The 19532-nt window shown below is 45.1% G+C and overlaps 1 long non-coding RNA gene across 1 annotated transcript in view; it reads left to right on the top strand.

Moving 5' to 3' along the window:
- Positions 1-17258, top strand: part of LOC149867975 (uncharacterized) — a 55925-nt gene extending 38667 nt beyond the window's left edge. The window contains exon 3 of the long non-coding RNA XR_016440940.1: positions 16947-17258. This is a non-coding gene — a long non-coding RNA (uncharacterized LOC149867975). The remainder of the gene's footprint in view (positions 1-16946) is intronic.
- Positions 17259-19532: the final 2274 nt, after the last annotated feature.

Below are 19532 nucleotides of genomic sequence, written 5' to 3'. Positions count from 1 at the left end.
AGTGTCTTGGCTTGCTTCTTCATTGCTTTTATGTCTTCATGAGATGGAGAAATGATCCTGTTGCCATAATTAAGGCTTCATGGTCACAAAAAGACTCTTTGCCCTCCCTACTAACTGGTTTGGAGGTTAACCAAAGGGAGTATGAACTGTAACCTAGTTAGTCGTCCACTGAGTGAGGAACCGCGCATAGCACGACGAAGTACAGGTGCATCCCAGCAGGACAGAGAGACCTCAGAAAAAAAGCCCAATGCCCAAGTATCTGTTAAGTACTTGCTAAGATGTAATTGTGTGAAGGATGATGATGACTCTTAAAAAGTCAAGATGCACCAGGGAAAGGAAGGCAGTGTTCTGCCTGTGTGCCGGTGCCTTTTCAGAAGTGTGAGTGAGTGTGTGGGTGTGTACATATGCAGGCGCTAACTAAGACGTCTAGGTGTTGTAAGAAAAAAAGATAAAACTCCATTATATTGGAGGTTACTGTTCAGGAACTCCAGTTCCCTCTCCTGGCAACACTCCTGGCTCCTACGAGTCAGCTCCAATTGGACTCCCCATGAAAGTAAGTAAGGGGAACACAAGGGAGCCTGAATCAAGACTCTTTCCTACATACATCTAGCTTAATCTTCTCTCAGAGCTACTTATAGGGCCAACATTGCTTTGCTGTAGGAAAGTGCTTGTACCTCTGTTCTCAGGAGGAGGAACAAGGGCCAATGGCAGTCAGACCCAAGGAAATCAGAAGCTAGTGGCAGCAGAAGAAACTGGACTCAGATCACTACAACCTACCCTGTGAACCATCTTTCCTCTCGTCTTTACCATCACTATTTCTCCTTGCCCTACCATATTAATAAGCCTGAACTTTACCCACTTCATATACATTACTGCCAGACACTAGCCTTTACCTAGACACCAGGTTTTGAATAAGAGGATATTACTGCTTTTTATATTCATAAGACTTGATCCACCATCCATTAAAGTCAGTGGAAAACCTCTCACTGAGTTCAGTGAACATTAGGTTGGGTTCAAAACACCTGATCCATAGATCACTTAGGAGACATCCCATTGACTTCCATGGGTTTAAGTCCTAACGAAATAATTAGCCCCATGCTCACCCTCAACATTAATCATTCTGCAGATCAAAGTGTGCTGTCTGCACTCATGCTGGGTAGCACTTATTCATAAGCATACTCCTGCCGGCTGCAGGGGCACTACTTGCTTGAGTAAGTGCTCCTTACCAGACAGTGCTGCTGAATCTGATCCTGATGGACATGAGTATCTTTCTCTAAAGGTATTGGCCATTTTAGCTGCTTTTGTTACTTGCTAGTTAGAAAGGAAGTCTTTTACTTACTGTACAAATAAATAATTTGTGATTAAGAGGCGTGGCAAAATAGATCAGTGGCAATCTATAGTTATCCTTAGGTTTTGCTACCTGTACCCTATGGTCCATATTCTGAAGCAACATTAGTTTAATCTGTTTTTACAAACAATCCTACAATCCCATCCCTTACGCATCCAAACACTCGCATATGACCGTGACTTGTGTTCGAAGATACTCGTGGTGGTATCCGTTGTTCTTTTCAGCCATGATTTCTGGTGATGGCTTTTTGCTATGCTTTCTAGCTGATTCAGTTTTAGGAACTTCAATGCTGATGATGCTGCCTGGATTTACAGCCCCAAATCTCCTTCTCCTGGGGCACGAAAGGACAGAGTGCATTGCTTCCAGGATTCAGTAGGCCAAGTAAGCATTTGCAGGGTCTTGTCCTTCGGAAATGGGACAGGCCAACCGCAGTGCGCCATGCGGTATCTCCCATGTTGCTTTTATCCTTCATCTGTTTAAATTTCTATTCAGGTGCTCCATAGTGCTACAGCAACCGTTCCATAAGGCTTGCCAATCAGTAGCTCCTGACCACTCAGAGGGTCTGTGCATTTGGATTTACATGCTGCTTTAGCAAACAGCAATCTGCCTGAAAGCCCCATATGACGGTTGGTTTTATGAGGAATTTAGATGATAGTTATGTGGTCTTCCATGATAAACCAAACCTTCAGTCCTAAGTAGGAAAAACTCTTGCATTTGCTTGACCTTTCTTCCAAAACAATCAATATCTACAGGCTGTCAGGCCAATTAAATTGTAATCCAGTGGAGATACTGTTTCATATACTTGGCCTACTTTTCCTGGCCATCTAACCCAAAAAACTGGAGACCTTGGAAACCCCTCAGTAAATTTCTGAGAGACAACGTGTTGTAGTGCTGAATTTTCCACAAGTATATGTGAGGCTAACATCCAAAATAATAGCACTCTAAACATGATGAGAATCATAAAGAAACCACTTATCACTCTTAAGCCAAAATCAATAATAAATTTTTCTTAGCTCAAAAGGACAAAATTATTTGTTTCGCCATCACAACAGCAGGTCTTTCTTAACGATGAACCGACTCTGTCAAGCAGAGTGCTGCCTGAAGAAGCAAAATTAGCTTAACTTCACTAGCCTCTAATCAGAGAGGGATTAGGGAACTCTATCTGGATAAAACAGCTTCTATCACCAGCTCTGGAAAATGGGGTCTGTTTTAAATTTAGACACCCTTGGTAGGCCTGGGCATAGTCTTTGATTTGACCTTCACAACAGCAAATCAGGCTTCCCACATCTTGCCCACATTTTGATTCTTTCCCAGGGGACTGTAGTGTAGCTGCACATTTTCTGCAGGTGTGATGCCCCATCTAATGTAAAAAGCAATTTATAAAGTCATTGAAGCTACACATGCCTGAAATTGGTCTATCGCTATCTTCCAGCACTGCTCCGATCCTCCCCTGGACTTCTTCCTTGTCTTTTACCCATGCCTACGCTGTCAGCCCCCTCTTCATGGTTTTGTAGGCTCAGCATTGCAGGCTCCAACCTGTGCAGAAGGCTGTTTGGATCTTCTTGCAAGGGCAGAGGACCATAACCATGTGACCATCTCTTCAAACAATTTCATGGGTTTCTCACCCATTTCTGGATCTGCTTTGAAACCCTTTATGCTTTTGTTCCACCTGACCCCACAGAACCTGCTTTCCTCCTCTTCTTTAAGCTTTCTAAGCTTAGCACTGGTTTCATCTTCACAAAACTCAACTTATGCCTTAGGCAAAAGCCACCGTGCCTCCTTCTATACAGAGCACTATTCGTGTGGTTGTGGTTGATGCCCTCGCTCTATTTAAATCTCAACTGAAAATATGCAATTGTTCTATATTCATTATTATTTATATATTAGGGGCATCCCTTGTATCAGACAAATAGGAAGAGAGAGCCTCTCTCAAGGATTTAGCAACCCTAACAGGCTGGAGATAGGAAGTAGTTCTGGTTGCAGACTTGGGAAACCATTCACATTCAAGAAACACTTAAACTTGCCTTTACGTTCCATGGAAACCAATAGGATTTAAGTATGTACTTGAGCACACACTTAAGTGTTTCCTGGAATCTGAGCTATGTGAAGTGATGAAGATCAGAGTCTTGAGCCACATCCAGCTTTCCAGCATCGTAGTCAAGTACCCGAACCCCCAAACCATCCTTGGCTTTTGTCATTTTTTTCTCCCTCTGCTTTTATTTTTATTAAACTCAATAAAGCATTCACACTTTGTATAGACACTCTCACAATTTACAATGGCATGCTCTCCATTTTAATTGCACTTGTGAAAACATAACCTTCTCAGGTGAGAAAAGAAAGCGAAGTCAACAATAAAGGCTATAATCATCATTACTGCTCAGAGTTACACAGCTGAAAAAATTTACAACTCAGACAATGGGTTTCAGTTTGAAAATATAAATTATAACCCCACCAGGGATCATTTTTACAGTGCAAAAACTACTCTTTGACACTACCACGGGTTTTTATTAAGGAGTTTGTAAAGGGAAATCTTAAATAAATACAGCTGGTACAAGCCACAAGTAGGACTGGATTATAGATGACAAAATTAGCCAGATAGATAGTCCCAAAGGTCTTTTCCAGACAGCACTTGTAATCATTGTAATAAGGGTATGGCACATAGGAGTACTGGAAAGAAAATGTTGGGGTTTTTTTGCCTGGCCCTTATCACAGGACACAGCTGAAGGTTTTAGGGAGGTTAGTGCCCCCTATCCCACGGCTAGGGGCAGTGTTGGCTGACTCCAGGGGCTACTGTTGCATCTGAAAATCAAGTATAGATAAAAATGTGTTCACAATGGTTATCAGCCTTGAAAAAAGACAGTTCCACTAGAACCATTTGTCATCAACCTCCCAATATTTTGGTGATAAACAACTATCAGCTTTTTGTGGAAAATTTTTATTTTATTTTTCATTGGTCTGTGTCACCAAACAAAGTTTCTATTTGGCTGAGCCCCTGTTCTGCCTCAACAGTTTTTAGCTTTGTTTAGCTTTGTTTCTTCACATTCTTGCTGTTCTCAGATGCCGGCCAGACTACAATTCCCATGGTGCATCATGGCATGGGCCTCCTATGATGAGCCCTTATCAAGAAGGAAGACCCCAGAGTACCATGGGAAATGGGGTCCAACAAGATATTTCATGTCACGGTGAAGACCGAGACTGTGGAGTATCCAAACGTGGGCTCCCATGAGGCATCCCAGCAACATTTCTGGAGTGCTATCCTTTGCTTTTGAGTGGAAATATTTTGGGTTTTGATTTTTCTTTGCTGAAAAGACCAGGTTTCCCTGAGAAAAGCAACTCCGTTCCCCCACTATTTCTAACCGCAGCTAAGAACTGCGGGGCGGGGGTGTAGCTCTCTATGTGAAGGAAAGCTACATGTCCCTGCAAGCTGATGTTGGTGACCGGCATGGACAGCTAGAGACCCTCTGGGTAAAAATTCGTGGGGAATACGGCACAGGGGACACAATGGTGGGAGTCTACTACAGACCTCCCACTCAAAGTCCCGAGCTTGACCAGGAGTTCGCCCGGGAACTGACTGAGGCCGCTTGCTCCAGGACCTTGGTTGTCATGGGTGACTTCAATTACCCGGACATCTCGTGGGAAGATCACTCAGCTAAATCTGAGCAGGCGCAAAGCTTTCTCTAGTGCGTGGATGACCTCTACCTGACTCAAGAAGTCTATGGGCCAACGAGAGGCAAAGCGCTGCTCGACCTGGTACTGGCTACGGGGGACGACCTAATCGGCGACCTAGTGATTGATGGGAAGTTGGGTGACAGCGACCACAAGCTGATCACCTTCACCATCCGCCGTAAAGCTGGCAAGTCAGTCAGCAACACAGAAGTCCTTGACGTCAGAAAAGCCGACTTTGACAAGCTCAAGAGGCTAGTCGGTCAGGCCCTCAGGGACCATGACCCCAGGGAGATGGGAGTTCAAGAAGAGTGGTTGCTTCTCAAGGAAGCGATTCTCAGTGCACAAGCTAAATCTATTCCAACACGGAGGAAAGGCAGCAAGAAGGCACAGCAGCCCCCCTGGCTCTCCAGAGACCTAGCGGACCTACTGTGGCTAAAAAGGAAAGCCTACAAAGGATGGAGGACAGGATTCACCTCCAAGGAGGATTACTCCGCGCTGGTCCGGTCCTGCAGGGACCAAACCAGGAAAGCCAAGGCTGCAACTGAACTCCAACTAGCTTCAGGCATCAAGGACAACAAAAAGTCCTTTTTCAGATATGTGGGGAGCCGGAGGAAAAGCAAGGGCAACGCTGGACCCCTGCTGGACCAGACGGGGCAACTGGCAACTGACGCCCAGGAAAAAGCCAACCTATTAAATAGGTACTTTGCGTCAGTCTTTCATCAGTCACACGGGATGCCAATGCCTGCTATGGGACAGGGAAATCTGGGTGAGGGGGATCCCCTACCCTCCATCAATGCTGACCTCGTGAAGGAACACCTTGAGAAGCCGGATACCTTCAAGTCAGCTAGCCCTGACAATCTGCACCCCAGGGTACTCAAGGAGCTGGCGAGCGTCATAGCCCAGCCCCTGGCACGGATCTTTGAAAACTCCTGGCGCTCTGGTGTAGTGCCCGAAGACTGGAAGAAGGCCAATGTGGTGCCGATCTTCAAGAAAGGGAGGAGAGTGGATCCGGCTAACTACAGGCCCATTAGCCTGACTTCTATCCTGGGGAAGATCTTAGAAAAGTTTATTAAGGAGGCCATCCTTGAGGGACTGGCCCAGGCTAACATCCTAAGGGATAGCCAGCACGGGTTTGTTGCGGGTAGGTCTTGTTTGACCAATCTCATTTCCTTCTACGACCAGGTCACCTATCACCTGGACAAGGGAGAAGAGATTGATGTCATATATCTTGACTTCAAAAAAGCTTTTGATCTGGTATCCCATGATCACCTCTTGGCCAAACTGCCCAGTTGTGGCCTTGGCTCCACCATGATCCGCTGGCTGGGAAATTGGCTCCGTGGTCAGACCCAGAGGGTTGTGATCGATGGCAGTCACTCATCGTGGTGCCCTGTGACCAGTGGGGTCCCTCAAGGCTCTGTCCTGGGACCCATACTGTTCAACATCTTCATTAACAATGTGGACATTGGAGTCAGGAGTGGACTGGCCAAGTTCGCTGATGACACCAAACTTTGGGGCAAAGCATCCACGCCAGAAGATAGGCGGGTGATCCAGGCTGACCTGGACAAGCTCAGCAAATGGGCAGATGAGAACCTCATGGTGTTTAACACCGAAAAATGCAAGGTTCTCCACCTTGGGAGGAAAAACCTGCAGCACCCTTATAGGCTCAGCAGTGCTACGTTGGTTAGCACTACAGAAGAAAAAGACTTGGGGGTCATCATTGACCACAAGATGAACATGAGCCTGCAATGCGATGCTGCGGCTAGTAAAGCGACCAAAATGCTGGCGTGCATCCATAGATGCTTCTCGAGCAAATCCCGGGACGTCATTCTCCCGTTGTACTCGGCCTTGGTGAGGCCGCAGCTGGAGTACTGCGTCCAGTTTTGGGCTCCACAATTCAAAAAGGATGTGGAGAAGCTTGAGAGAGTCCAGAGGAGAGCCACGCGCATGATCAGAGGTCAGGAAAACGGATCTTATGATGATAGGCTGAGACACATGGGGCTCTTTAGCCTGGAAAAGCGCAGGCTCAGGGGTGATCTGATGGCCACCTATAAGTTTATCAGGGGTGACCACCAGGATCTGGGGGAACGGTTGTTCACCAGAGCGCCCCAAGGGATGACGAGGTCAAACGGTCACAAACTCCTGCAAGACCATTTCAGGCTGGACATAAGGAAGAATTTCTTTACTGTCCGAGCCCCCAAGGTCTGGAACAGTCTGCCAGTGGAGGTGGTTCAAGCACCTACATTGAACACCTTCAAGAGTAAATTGGATGCTTATCTTGCTGGGATCCTATGACCCCAGCTGAATTCCTGCCCTTTGGGCAGGGGGCTGGACTCGATGATCTCCCGAGGTCCCTTCCAGCCCTAATGTCTATGAAATCTATGAAACTGCCCTTGCCAACTACCACTGGCAGCTCATGAAACACGAACCTGGGACTTGACAGATGTCAATGCAGATTAACTGAACCCCCCCCGAAGGATAAGGGGATTATTTTGCCTCTTATTATACGTGCCAGTAACTATTAAATATGAACCTCAATGCCTTCCTTCGCACAGCTTCCCAAAAGAGTTGCTTCTACAGCGTTGCATTCAGTCCCTGAAGTAGATGATGTCCCACAAGAAATCGGAGCCGACTGCTTCTGGGGCTGTTCACTGTCGGGGAAAAGCTCACTCCTTCTGCGTGCGCATGAAAATGAACACTGGCACTCGGGTTGTCTGCGAGGCATAGACACCTACAGTCATCCCTGGCTTTATGGATGCTGTTTGCTTCTCTCTAAGATTGGTCCTCATAAACAGTTATCATACGTGATTTTGTGTCGATGATACAGCTATTACATTTCAAATAAAAAATGGCAGCACACTGCTAAGCTAAGGGAACTTTCCCTCCTGGTTTCCATGGATTTTGTGTATATGCATATCCTTTTTGTATTATTAGTATTTGCCTTCTATGAATAACCCATTAACAACATTTAGGTGTAGATATGTTTTGCGCAAACAGAAAATGCGGCATGAATATCAAAGGACATTCATGGGACGTATGTGATTGACTCATAAACACAAGCCATAATTAGCTAGTTGGGGAACGACCACCTCATGCGAACTAAGTGTCAAACAGAAATAACCCCTTGCACTGACAGTTCACACTATAGAAAACTTAATTTTAATGCTAGTTCTTATGGAATGACTTAATGACTTCAGATTTTTTTTTTTCAGAATTTCATTTAAGAATTTACCTTGACGAATGAATATAAGCAGAAAAATCAAACTGCGCACGGCCCATGCACAGAAAGAAAAGGCAGAAGTCACTGGCCCCAGTGGCCCCTTCAAGTCCTATATTCCTTAGTTCCATAGACCGATTTGCTAGGAAGTATTGGCTCATTGCTGTTTCTAATATTAATACTTATTATTGTGCTTTTTATTGTGCTTTGAGATCTTGCACTCAAAGATTTCAAAGCATTTCCCACCATGAACTGACTCCACCATATACTTTCACAGGCCCAATCACATCAGTGTTACTGGGGCACATAAAATGTGTTCTTTTCTCACTTACACTTTTGCAGAACAGCTGCACTGAAGTCAATGGGGCTGTTCCTGTGCTTAAAATCAAGCCCTTCCTTAGGCACCTTTCAGGATCAGGGCATTCAGAATGGTGCAGCCTCAAGCCTTAAGTGACTTTTATAAGTCCATTGAGCTAAACAGAAGGAGAGCTGCAAAAAGAGTCCTACCGGCCTGTTCTGAACTCTCCTGATCAGACCGCACTCATCCTCTGCATCTCACAGGTCTTTTTGTACCCAATATACCACTGGCATTGGTGTGCTTGAACAAGTAGCCCTTGGCGCACACGCCCATGACATATCCGTATCGGTGGCATGGATTTGCTGAGAACTTGCTAGGAATAAGCACTCTTTAGCAACTGGATCAGCCCCACCAATGCAGAAATCTCCCCCTTCTGCCCCCCTCTCCCAAATAAAACAATGGAAAGGCCAAGTCTGAAGGTTCAAACTTTCTCACCCTGTGGGTAAATAATTTATTACCACCTTCCTGCTCCAGCCCCACAGGTTTGACATTCTGCTGTATTTCATACCGTGCTGGCCTCAAACCTTATGAGGGTTTTTGAGTGTGTGTATGTGTGCGTGCGTGTGTCAAGGCTTAGAGAGTAGCTCGGAATTTTCTAATACTAAAGGGCCCATTTCATGTTATTTATTACCTCGCTAGCGTAGAAACTGAGACCTATAAATTGTAAACATGGGCTCACTAATTCTAGCAACAGCAAGTTTTAGTCACATGTAATTAAAACATCCCAAAGTCTTTCAGCTGTAATGCATTTTGAAATGACACCACTGGGACAAGGGGAAACTGGAGATGGAGGAATCAGCAGTATTTCAAAGCCACGGCCATTGTTAGCATCTCTGGGTCTCACTGCAACTCCAGCAGCACTGCTAGGCCCACAGGTTTCCTGCAATCCTTTTAGAATATGTATTTTAATGGCAATTGCTTTGATTTCCAGGAACAGCGTGGCTGCTCGGCTTGATATGAAGCAACTTAGAGATTTAGGCAGGTTTAAAAAAAGGATGGGATCAAAGATGACATTTCAGATATGGATGGGCAAACAGACAGGATCAAATAACTTTTCCCCACTTTTCCCCTCCACCTTCCCTCCTGCCTCCCCACAAAAATGATGAGCTGGGACCTGAGACTTTTATGAGGTTTGGTTAACTTTCTGCTTCAGTTTAAAACTAGGAGGATCTGCTCTTTCCGCTTTAGTGAAATACAAGAACAAGAGGGGAAGCGATGCCATTGGGAGACAGCAACTTTAAATCTGATTAAAGGAATCTGTTTAATTTGTTTGGGTTTTTTCCGCCATGTAGCTTATCATTACTCTGTCACAAGATGTTACTGCAGCCAAGAGATTAGTAACAGTCTGAGGAGGGTCTGCAGATTTACATAATAATGACAGCCCCTAAAATTAGAGCAGATAGAGTGAGCCAAATCCTTGGTTGCTGCAAATTGACATAATACCACTGAGTCAATGGGAACAAAACCGATCCAACACAACTGAGGATCTGGCACAATTTTTCTTCCAGGAAGACTATAAAGTTGCAGACTTTCAGGGCTCATGACCACCAAGAATTACCTGGGGTTGGGCGACTTCCCCTCACAACAGATTACTGTGTAGCTGGTCCCCTTGAAGCACCTCTTACTAATTATTTTTTGAAATGGGAAACCAGCTAGATCAGGGGCAGGCAATTATTTCAGCTGGAGGGCTGCCAAATGAGTTTTGGTGAGCTGTCGAGTACCACAAGGGTAGCTCCGCCCCTTGACAGGTGCCCCGCCCCCTGGTTGCCATCTTGGGACCAGAAGTTCTGCTCCTAACCCCTGGCTGGGAGTCTCCCCCTTACCCCACAGAAGTACTTCTATTTTTTCGGCGGGGGGCAGTTTACTATCTGAACCAGAAAATAACCAGATCTGATGCTAAAAGTCAAACACCTATTATAACATATTTTAATTTTAATACAAAAATATTTTTGTCATGATTTGTGTTTATTGCATAATAACTCAAAATAAAGGCTTACTTTTGTATATTGTGTGTGGGGGGTGTGGGGTGTGGTTGGGGGTGTGTGCATGTATGGTGGGGGGTGTGGGGGCATTGAAGAGGTGTGGCTGTCTGTAGGGGGGCAATAGTGTACGTTGGGGATGTATATCTGGGGGGGTTGTGGAGACAGGGTGTGGGTGTGAGGGAGGGTGGGGACCCACCACACACTTCTCTATGGCGCACAGCTTCTGCCACCACCAGCAGCAGTAGACAGTAGGTGCTCAGGGTGCTTGTGGCTCCAGCCAGTGCTGCACATGGTGGCAAGCAGCCACAGCAGCCCGTGTCTATCACACAGGACTCTGCACAGCACACATGCAGCTCCTGGGATTGCGCACCACTGGGGGAAGCCCCATGCATGGAGCCAGATGCTTTTCCCACCCTGTGCAGGTCCCAGGACTCCACAATGAAGTAGGGTCTGGGGTTCCCTTCCACTTCCGGTAGAGTCCCAGGACCTGCATGGCAGGGGGTGGGAAAGCAGTGGCCTTCATTGTGTGGGGCTTCCCCAGTGGTGCATGGTGCTGGGTGCTGCACGTGTGCAGTGCTCCTCACTACCATGTGCAGCATTGGCCTGAGCTGCACGCCTCTGGGTGGCAGCTCCTGCATGGGCCATGAGCACCCTGAGTGCCCGCCGAGTGCTGCTGCTGCCGCCACTAGTGTCAGGGGCTGTGCATCATGGGGGGAGAGTGTGAAGGGTCCCCACACCTACCCACCCTCCCTCACACTCTCACATGCACACTTGAGCTCTGCACTACTGCTGCCCCCGGGTGTGGACTCTGTGCTGCGCCAGCCCCAACCCTATGTTTTCTGCCCCTATCCAGCTGCAGCTCCCCCACAAAAACCCTGCCCCTGTCTCCAACCTCACCCCCAAAAGAATCAGTCACTTCCTTACCTGGTGCCTGAAGTGAGCGGGTGGGATGCTGGGGAAGGTGAACAGATCCTTTGGCAGCTGCGGCAGTGGCAGCAGCAGCCTCACCCAGAAGCTGCATGCTGGCTGGACCAAGCTGTTCTGCCTATGAAGGTGGGAGTGAGGTGCATGGGCTAAGTGGGGTACAATTAGTTGGTGGGCACCTGTGGGCCAGATGAAATTGCCCAGTGGGCCTGCTTCAGCCCATGGGCTGTATTTTGCCTGCCCCAAGCTAGATGGACTATCAGTCTGATCCACTAGGACCATTCTTATGTCCATTTCCAACTTGGATCCTTAGGTTACAAATGCTACTGGTTGCAGACTACAGGAGTTAACGGACTGCCAGAAGCACTGCTGCCTTCAAAGAAGATGAATATGCCCCGAGCCTTGAGCTGGAAGGAATGCTAGATATTGGAAATGGAGTCATCCTGGTCCTTCATGTAGCATTCAAATTGCCAAATGCACAATATAACTAGTAGGCTGTTTGGGTTGTGTCTGTATTTGTACTAGACACACTCATCCAACTCTTACTTTGCGATCATTGCTGAGCTCACACAGTAAGGAAACTATGCACAGATAACCACAGGAAGATGAAGAAAGATACACGGAGCATTTGTAGCTAGAAATATCAAGCACTCATTCATCAAGACTGCCTTTGTTTAAAAAATAGGAACATTTGTTCCTTGATTCATCTTATTTATCCCCATAAGTGGTTAGTTAGTGGTCACTAATGTTTACAGTAAGGTAAAGAACCCATGATTAAGGTTAAAGCAGACGCAGACCTGATTCTTTTACCATTGGATTGGCTTTCATCAAATTCAACTTGGATTCAGTTTAGCTTGGTTTGGGGCAGGGGCCCTTCCTGCTTGCATGGCATTTAGCACAATGAGGTTCCTGTGACAGGCGCTACTGCAAAACACACAACAACAGTGGCATTTTCAGGTATAGACATTTCAAAATGATGTTCTACTCATCTCCCTCCATGACATGAGACACCTTGCAAAGTCTATCTTGAAAAAAATCAGCAATTTGTGTTAGAATAAGTCCTGTGGCCCGACGCTTCCCTAAAGTAGGGAAACTGTGACTGAGACTCTGTCAATGAACAGGGAAGCATGCAGCTCACTGCTGCTTAGCTACTCCAGGTGGACAGAAGGTGTAGAAGGAAAGGCGCTCTCCTTTGGCATCTGTTGATGAGCAACGAGATAGGATCAGGACTCTTTGGTTACATCAGTGGTTCTCAGTCTTTTAAAACTCAAGGCATCCTCATTATACTAGAGGAACCCATCCATAACTTTAGTGAATTGGGAAGCACCTCATTTCAAAAACGAATTTATTCATTACAGCGCTTAACTCCTTGCAGAGGGAGCACGCGGTATGGTTGGGGAAGCAGCTCGGCAGGAAGAGCCTGAGTCTTCTTATCTCTTCATGCCTCATTTATCTCCTCACATTTCCTGTGGCACTTTTTAAGGGATCTTGAGGCACCCCAGGGTGCACTGGCAACTTGGTTGCGAATCACGGGTAGTTTTGGGCATTTGATCAAAAGTCAGTTAAGGATGGGGATTATACAATCTTATTATCCCTGCAGGCCAATGGAAGGGAAAGAGAATTGAACTAAAAGGGCCTAGGGTGAGGAGTCACCTTAATGGACAGTTCTGTGTGCGGGGTAGAATAGCGGAGTCAACATAAAATTAGGAAAAGGAGCTTTTGCCGTCTGATGTTTGTGCGTCTCTGCTTAGTGTCCTACTAATCTCTCTTTGAGAAGTTTGGAGAGATAATGTTTGCAGTAATGCTGAGGTGGAAATTGTAGAGGCCACAAGCACAGATAAAGAAGAATGAATGCCAATGAGGGCCCTGAGCCCAGTGATTGATAAAAGTGGTAATCACAATTTGCAGTATATCCTTTTGGGCATAACAGACAGTACTTCCCTTAGCAGGAGAAGATAACTTTGTCTGAACTCTGGAATCCTTGCTCTATTCGCTGGCAGGTATCAGTAACAATTTCTCTACTTCTGGGAGGCTTCAGGCCACAGGACTTACTCTAACATTAATGGTGAATCTGCAAGATTGCTATGCAAGATGTCTCTAGATGTAACTAGAGCATTATTTTGAGGTAGATATACACCTGAAAATATGTTCTCATGACTATGAAGTAGCTATTGCCAGAATGTGAATGGAAGATCGAGGTTAAAACTATTGCCAAGACATCCTCAGAGGGTGGGATAGGGAGAAAATAAGCAAACATATAGACTGTGCTTTTCTAAAGTTTATTCCATCTCTATTTTCACTTAATAAATTCTCTGTGGACTTAGTGCTGGTGAGTGGGGCATAGGTAATTATTAGGGGTGTATGAAATGGGCTGTATTCGATTTGGATTTGGCCTAAATTGGGGACAGTGATTTGATTAGTTGATTTGGATCACTGTCCCTGATTCAATTAAGCTGAATCCAAATCTGAAGATTCAATGCTGATTCAGAGAATCAGCGATTTGGCCATAGACACAGCTTAAAATGTTTTTTCTACACACCTCAAGACCTCAAGGTACCAGGCATGGCTTGTGAATGCTGTGATGGTGGGGCAGAAGGAGTGTCCCACAGGAGCGCAGGGGGGCCCACTACATGCTCGGTGGTGAACCCAGAACTGGACTGGAACTACTTCTGGTCCAATTTTGGGTTTGCCGCCAAGCGCGTTGGGCACCCCGCCCCCCACACCTTCCCAGCTCAGTGATTGGCAGTGGGGGGATCCTGGGTGTCCCTCCAGACCCAGGAGACACCAGTCACTGAGCTGGGGGACCCCTCCTGTGTGCTCTCCAGAGGACCTGGGAGTGGACTGGAAGTGCTTCTGGTCTACTTCTGGGTCTGCTGCCAAGTGTGCTGGGGAGCCCCCTGCACTCCTGTGAGACGCTTCATCCGCCCCAGCATCTCAGCGTTCATGAGCTGTGCCTGGTACTTGGAGGTATGTATAAAAAATGTTTAAAGCTGTGTCTATGTCTGAATTGCCGAATCTTTCCAAATCTCTCTGAATTGATTCGGAGAGATTAAAGGGGTCTCCTGAGTCGGTTTGGATTCGGAGATTCAGCCACCGAATTGTGCCAAATCTCTGCCAAATTGAATCAGGGACCGAAACTTTGCACAACCCTTGTAATTATTGCCTTTCTGGCTGATATGTTGGATATTACATTTTCCCTAGTTTCTGGAAAGGCTTGAGATACAGTTCCAGAAGGAGCTCCTCGGTACCTAAATTCTGTCACCTTTCTTAAGGATAATTGCTGGCAGAAGGGTTTCATTACCATGACAAAGCCTCAATACTTTTCTGTGAGATGCAAAGGCCATAAGTCCATTTTTTATCAGTAGTTAGAAAACAAAGGTGTTACTGGGCACACCTACATGTGCCCCTGACTGCACAGTTGGTACTGCACAAGTATTAAATGGCTGTCCCAGCAGCATGCAGGTCGTTTCTGACTCTATGTTGCCATAGTGACAAGGTACTGCACAGTAGCTTGTTGGCATGATGATGCAGCAGTGGTGTCACAGTTAGTGCCTGCTGACGCTATGTCACTGTAGCAATCAGCTACGTTGCTCATAGCATCTCATGTAGACACGCCCTCTTTATATATTCCGCCCTCAAGTATTTTATCCATCACAAGCTAATCTTGAAATGCTAGTGTCATCCCGCTCTATATCATTAGCGTCAGTGGATAAATCCCAGCTCCAGTTTCCTTCTAAATTTCCTTTTGGTGCAACGTGCATGGAAGGTTTTGTCTCTTTATAGAAAAGTTGCCAAGGACTTCTCGTCATTAGTCAGCTGCTTGTACTTTTGTGTTGATGCTGGTAAAGTGCTATGCATCAGAGGTGTAACAGGGCAGTAATCTGCCTTGGGTAGCAATGGTGCATAGCAGAATGGATGCTGCGGGGCTACTGGCAGTGGCAGTGTGGCCAGCCCATAGCTACTATTTTTTGCGCCCTGGCAAATGGGTACCTGGGACTGCTGCCTCTGTTACACTACTGGTGTATATTAAAATGTGTGACACAGACTGTTGCTGGGACATTTCTAACCCCAGTCTCCAGGACCTAGGTCAGGAGTAGGGCCTGCCACATAACAGAAGTCATTACAACACTGATGTTTTACCTTTATAAAGTCGAATCCAATATCAATGAAGTGTCCTGCACGCTTATAACAGCAGTTAATTCCACGGTATTTCAGATGATAAATTGACTGGGGAAAGGAAGAACTATCTACTCTGTTTGCATTGAACCCGGCATGATAACATGTTGAATTCACAAAATAAATTCTGATAATAATAAAGAGCTGAGATTGCAATCAGCCTCTATGATCAGTACCTGTTTTTCCATGCTTGTTATTTTGGCTTGGAAAACTGGTTTGGTCTGAAACCTGCTAAGTTCACTCTGAATGCAAAGGAAAAAAAACCCTCCAAGCTGGAGGGGAAAGGGAAAAGCCTTTTTGAGTTACAATGTATTAAATATATCCTGATTTCATTCTTTTTTGTTGTTGTTACTTAATATTTTAGGTTCTTTTTACATTAAATGACTTACTACACTCTCAATCTTAAAAATTCATATACTGCATATCTAGGAAGAATATAGGTTGCAATTAAGTTTTATAGCACTTTCATTTGGTGCATAAAAATCAAACCCAGGAAAGACTTTGTTATTTTGATTGAATGAAAGGTTATGTTCGGATGAAATACACGGTACTGTTAATCTGATGAGAACAATGCTTTGAGCCCAGTGCAACTTTTATGACGTCCTCAAATATCAGTTCCTTTGTTTTTCAATTCTTGGATTTTCTCGATGATGGAAAAGATCAGCACGTTTTCCTCTCACAATCACAGTGGCCAGAAAACAGGAATGCCATTTCATTAAAAATAGGGAGGCTCGGGAATTTATCTTGATTCCACCCTGTAATGAGAGCTTTTTGCAAATTTGTCATTAAAAGTGTTTAGCCCACAGCCTGGTTGTTAAGGCAGGCACCCATGAGACACCCAGGCTGAAGACCATGCTCTGGATCAGGCATATCAGGGTAGTTCCTAACCTGAGATACCTTCTTGATGAAAATTTCATTGAAACAGTTACTTAAAAAACCCCAAAAAACAAAACCCCAAACAAAAACAAAATCAGTTGTTATAAATGGCTCTTTGCACTTGGAATCTAGAAAGATTCAATAGATTTTTCTTGTTCAGTAAGGATAAACCAGCAACAAAACAGAATGGTGCATGGAGAAGTTTGGGGGAAATTAAAACAGCAAACACAATGTTGCAGTACAGGTGCCTCATTATGCTTTATTAAATATTTTATATTCTGTAGTATCAGGTAAAACTCTTTCATTTGTGTGCAGGGGAAATATTGATGCTTATAAAGCCTCCCCACACATGCTCTATATATCCAGCCACTGATCACAACCCTCCAATTTTTTTTCTTGCAGGAAAAATCTTGCGCCATTTCAGAAGCCAGAATACCTGGGCGTATACCTCAGCCGTGGCAGCCGTGCCCTTGCTGTAAGGCCCTATAACTCTGGGCAGCAGATGTCTGCTCCTGAATGTTTGGTGCTTTGTTTTTTTTTTTTGTACTTCATCACCGGATATTTTTAGTTGCTAAATGTTGCCAAGACAGCTTTTTCAATTAGAAAAGTGACAAACTCTGCAAAATGAATTCCGGCACTTGGAGAACATCAGCATCAATCTCCAATGCTTGCTTACTGACACTGCCGGATGGACTTGTTTTTCTTAAGCTGAATGTTGTGACCTATTTGTCTCCAGAAGGAAAAATAAAAGATGTTCCCATTTCAACAAATTGTTCTTGCAACAACCCCCATGAAGAGGCATGCACCCAATTTCAATTCCCAGAATCAAATATCCTAGTATTAGTGAGAAACACAGACATGGAGTTAAATCTCCAGTCTGAAGTATTGCTCAGTGAAAGGGTAAGTACTGCCCGTATTTTGGGAAAAACAGAGAAACAGGGGCATCTCAAGATAGGTGCATACCATCTATCTAACTGGCTTAATTTAATGCAGACTTAAATGGGAGTGAAAAGTGCTAGGGACCTCTGAAATTCAGGTCACATACGTTAGATTCCTAAATATGGATCCATGAGCCTAATTTGAGGCACTAAATTTTGAAAAATTTCAGCTACAGCGCTCTTGGGCAAATAAAAAGACAGCAGCAAAACCCAGATTCTAATGCAGAAGCCATTATTTGTGCAGCGGAAAGTATATGAAATTTAATGTATTTAGTTTATCCAAGAGAAGGTGAAGAGGCACTTCCACCAGGAAGAGATTTTCTGAGAATAAGAGATTTTTTAACGTCACGCTCCTGGAAAAAGGTGCTATGTGTTACCAGTGGAGGTAACTGCCCTGGTTAGAACAACTTGTCTAGGAAAAGGGCAGCTTCTCCATAACACAGAGGCTTTAAATACCTTTTTAAAAGGTATCCTATATCTCAAAAATAATTTGGCTTGATACAGGAATCACTGGGTGATAGTGTGTGACCCGTTTTGAGTCTGTTGTAGCTCTGACTGGAGGATCAAAACAGTTCCTCCTCATCTGCGCATTGCTTCAGGTGATGAGCAGCCAGCGCTTAGGTGCTGTCCACCCACACCACCATCAATAGCCAAAGAAGTAAGAATATAAGCAGCTCTTCCCGACTCCAAGCTGATACTAAATCCATTAGATCAGAAGCCTTGATCATGGTAAGTTTTAACCCACTAATTACCATTTTTTAAAAAACAAGGAATCTAACAGAGTGACTTCAGTTTTCATTATGCATGGATCTCTACCATTAATGCTCATTTGGGATAAAGCCCTGACCCTCAGTATTTAAAACCAGAAGCCTGTACTGCTTAAGATGAAGTTACAGTCGTGTTTGCCATGAGCAATAGAAGGCTTTATTTTAATTTCCCACTGAAGAGGGTCCCAGGCTGACCAGATGCTGTTACAATACTGTGTGCCTGAATAGTAGCAGTACAGATGGTCGAATATGTAGTGGAGAACTGCTGCACCTTTCCATCCTCAAGTGACAACGCAGTTAGATGGGTGAACAAGATCGGTACCATTTGGGAGAGCATGCAGGAGATGGCCCACCACAGAGGGGACACATCATCCATATACAAAGCGATACAATTAACACGGGACAGGCTCACCCAAAGCGAGCCTGGGTTTTATGCTGAGGTTGTGTTGAGAGACCTGGATTCAATTTAAAGTAAATCTGGTAGGATTTATGGGCTTTGATTGAATCCAGGGAAAAGCATAATGGTTTCCTTTGGGGTTGTCTTTGCTCTTAGGTTCATTTACACTAGTGCCATGTTGTTAAGAGATTTGGTGGGAGTAGGAAGTACACTAGCAGCTGGATCCAGTTGCGGTTTCGAGCTCTGAGAAAAGTGCCACAAATGGCTGTCTGCTGAATATCCTCAGGTCGCATCTCTATGTTAGCAGCCTGTATGTCTAATAAAGTGCCGGATTTCAGACCAGGGGAATCCGGGTATCATAACTAGAAACTCAACACATTCAAGCCAGGGAAAGGAAAAATTGGAGAAAAAATACAATAGCTGCACACATCCCTCACGTGAAATAAAATTGCTGAAATTGCTGAGCTTCATGCATCCCTCGCTGGGAAGCAACTGATGTAGGTAACAGATGTTGATGTGGTTGTAGTAGCTGGAAGCCAGTACATTTTTGAAATATAACTACATGAAATTGTTTTTAAAAAAGTGAGCAGGTGTCCCAGGAGAGCATCACACTCCTAATGAATTATCAAAATCTGGGAAGCAAATCTCAGCTACTTTCCTCAGGATGACCCCAGCATTGCCAGGCTCTCAACATGGTCCCTGAGACGATGAACAAACCACAGAAGACAGACTCTCATAGAATCATGGAAAAAACAGGGGTAGAAGGGACTTTCAGAGGTCGCCTTGCCTGAACCTCTGCTCAAAGCAGGATCATCCCTAAGACATCCCAGACAAACGTCTGTCTAAACTGCATGTAAAAACGTTCAACAATGGAGATCCCACAACT

Source organism: Crocodylus siamensis, chromosome 3 (genome assembly GCF_052110815.1).
Source record: "Crocodylus siamensis isolate JL-2025a chromosome 3, ASM5211081v1, whole genome shotgun sequence".
NCBI lineage: Eukaryota > Metazoa > Chordata > Crocodylia > Crocodylidae > Crocodylus > Crocodylus siamensis.
Note: the sequence above shows the minus strand (reverse complement) of the source record. Positions and strands in the feature narration are given on the sequence as shown.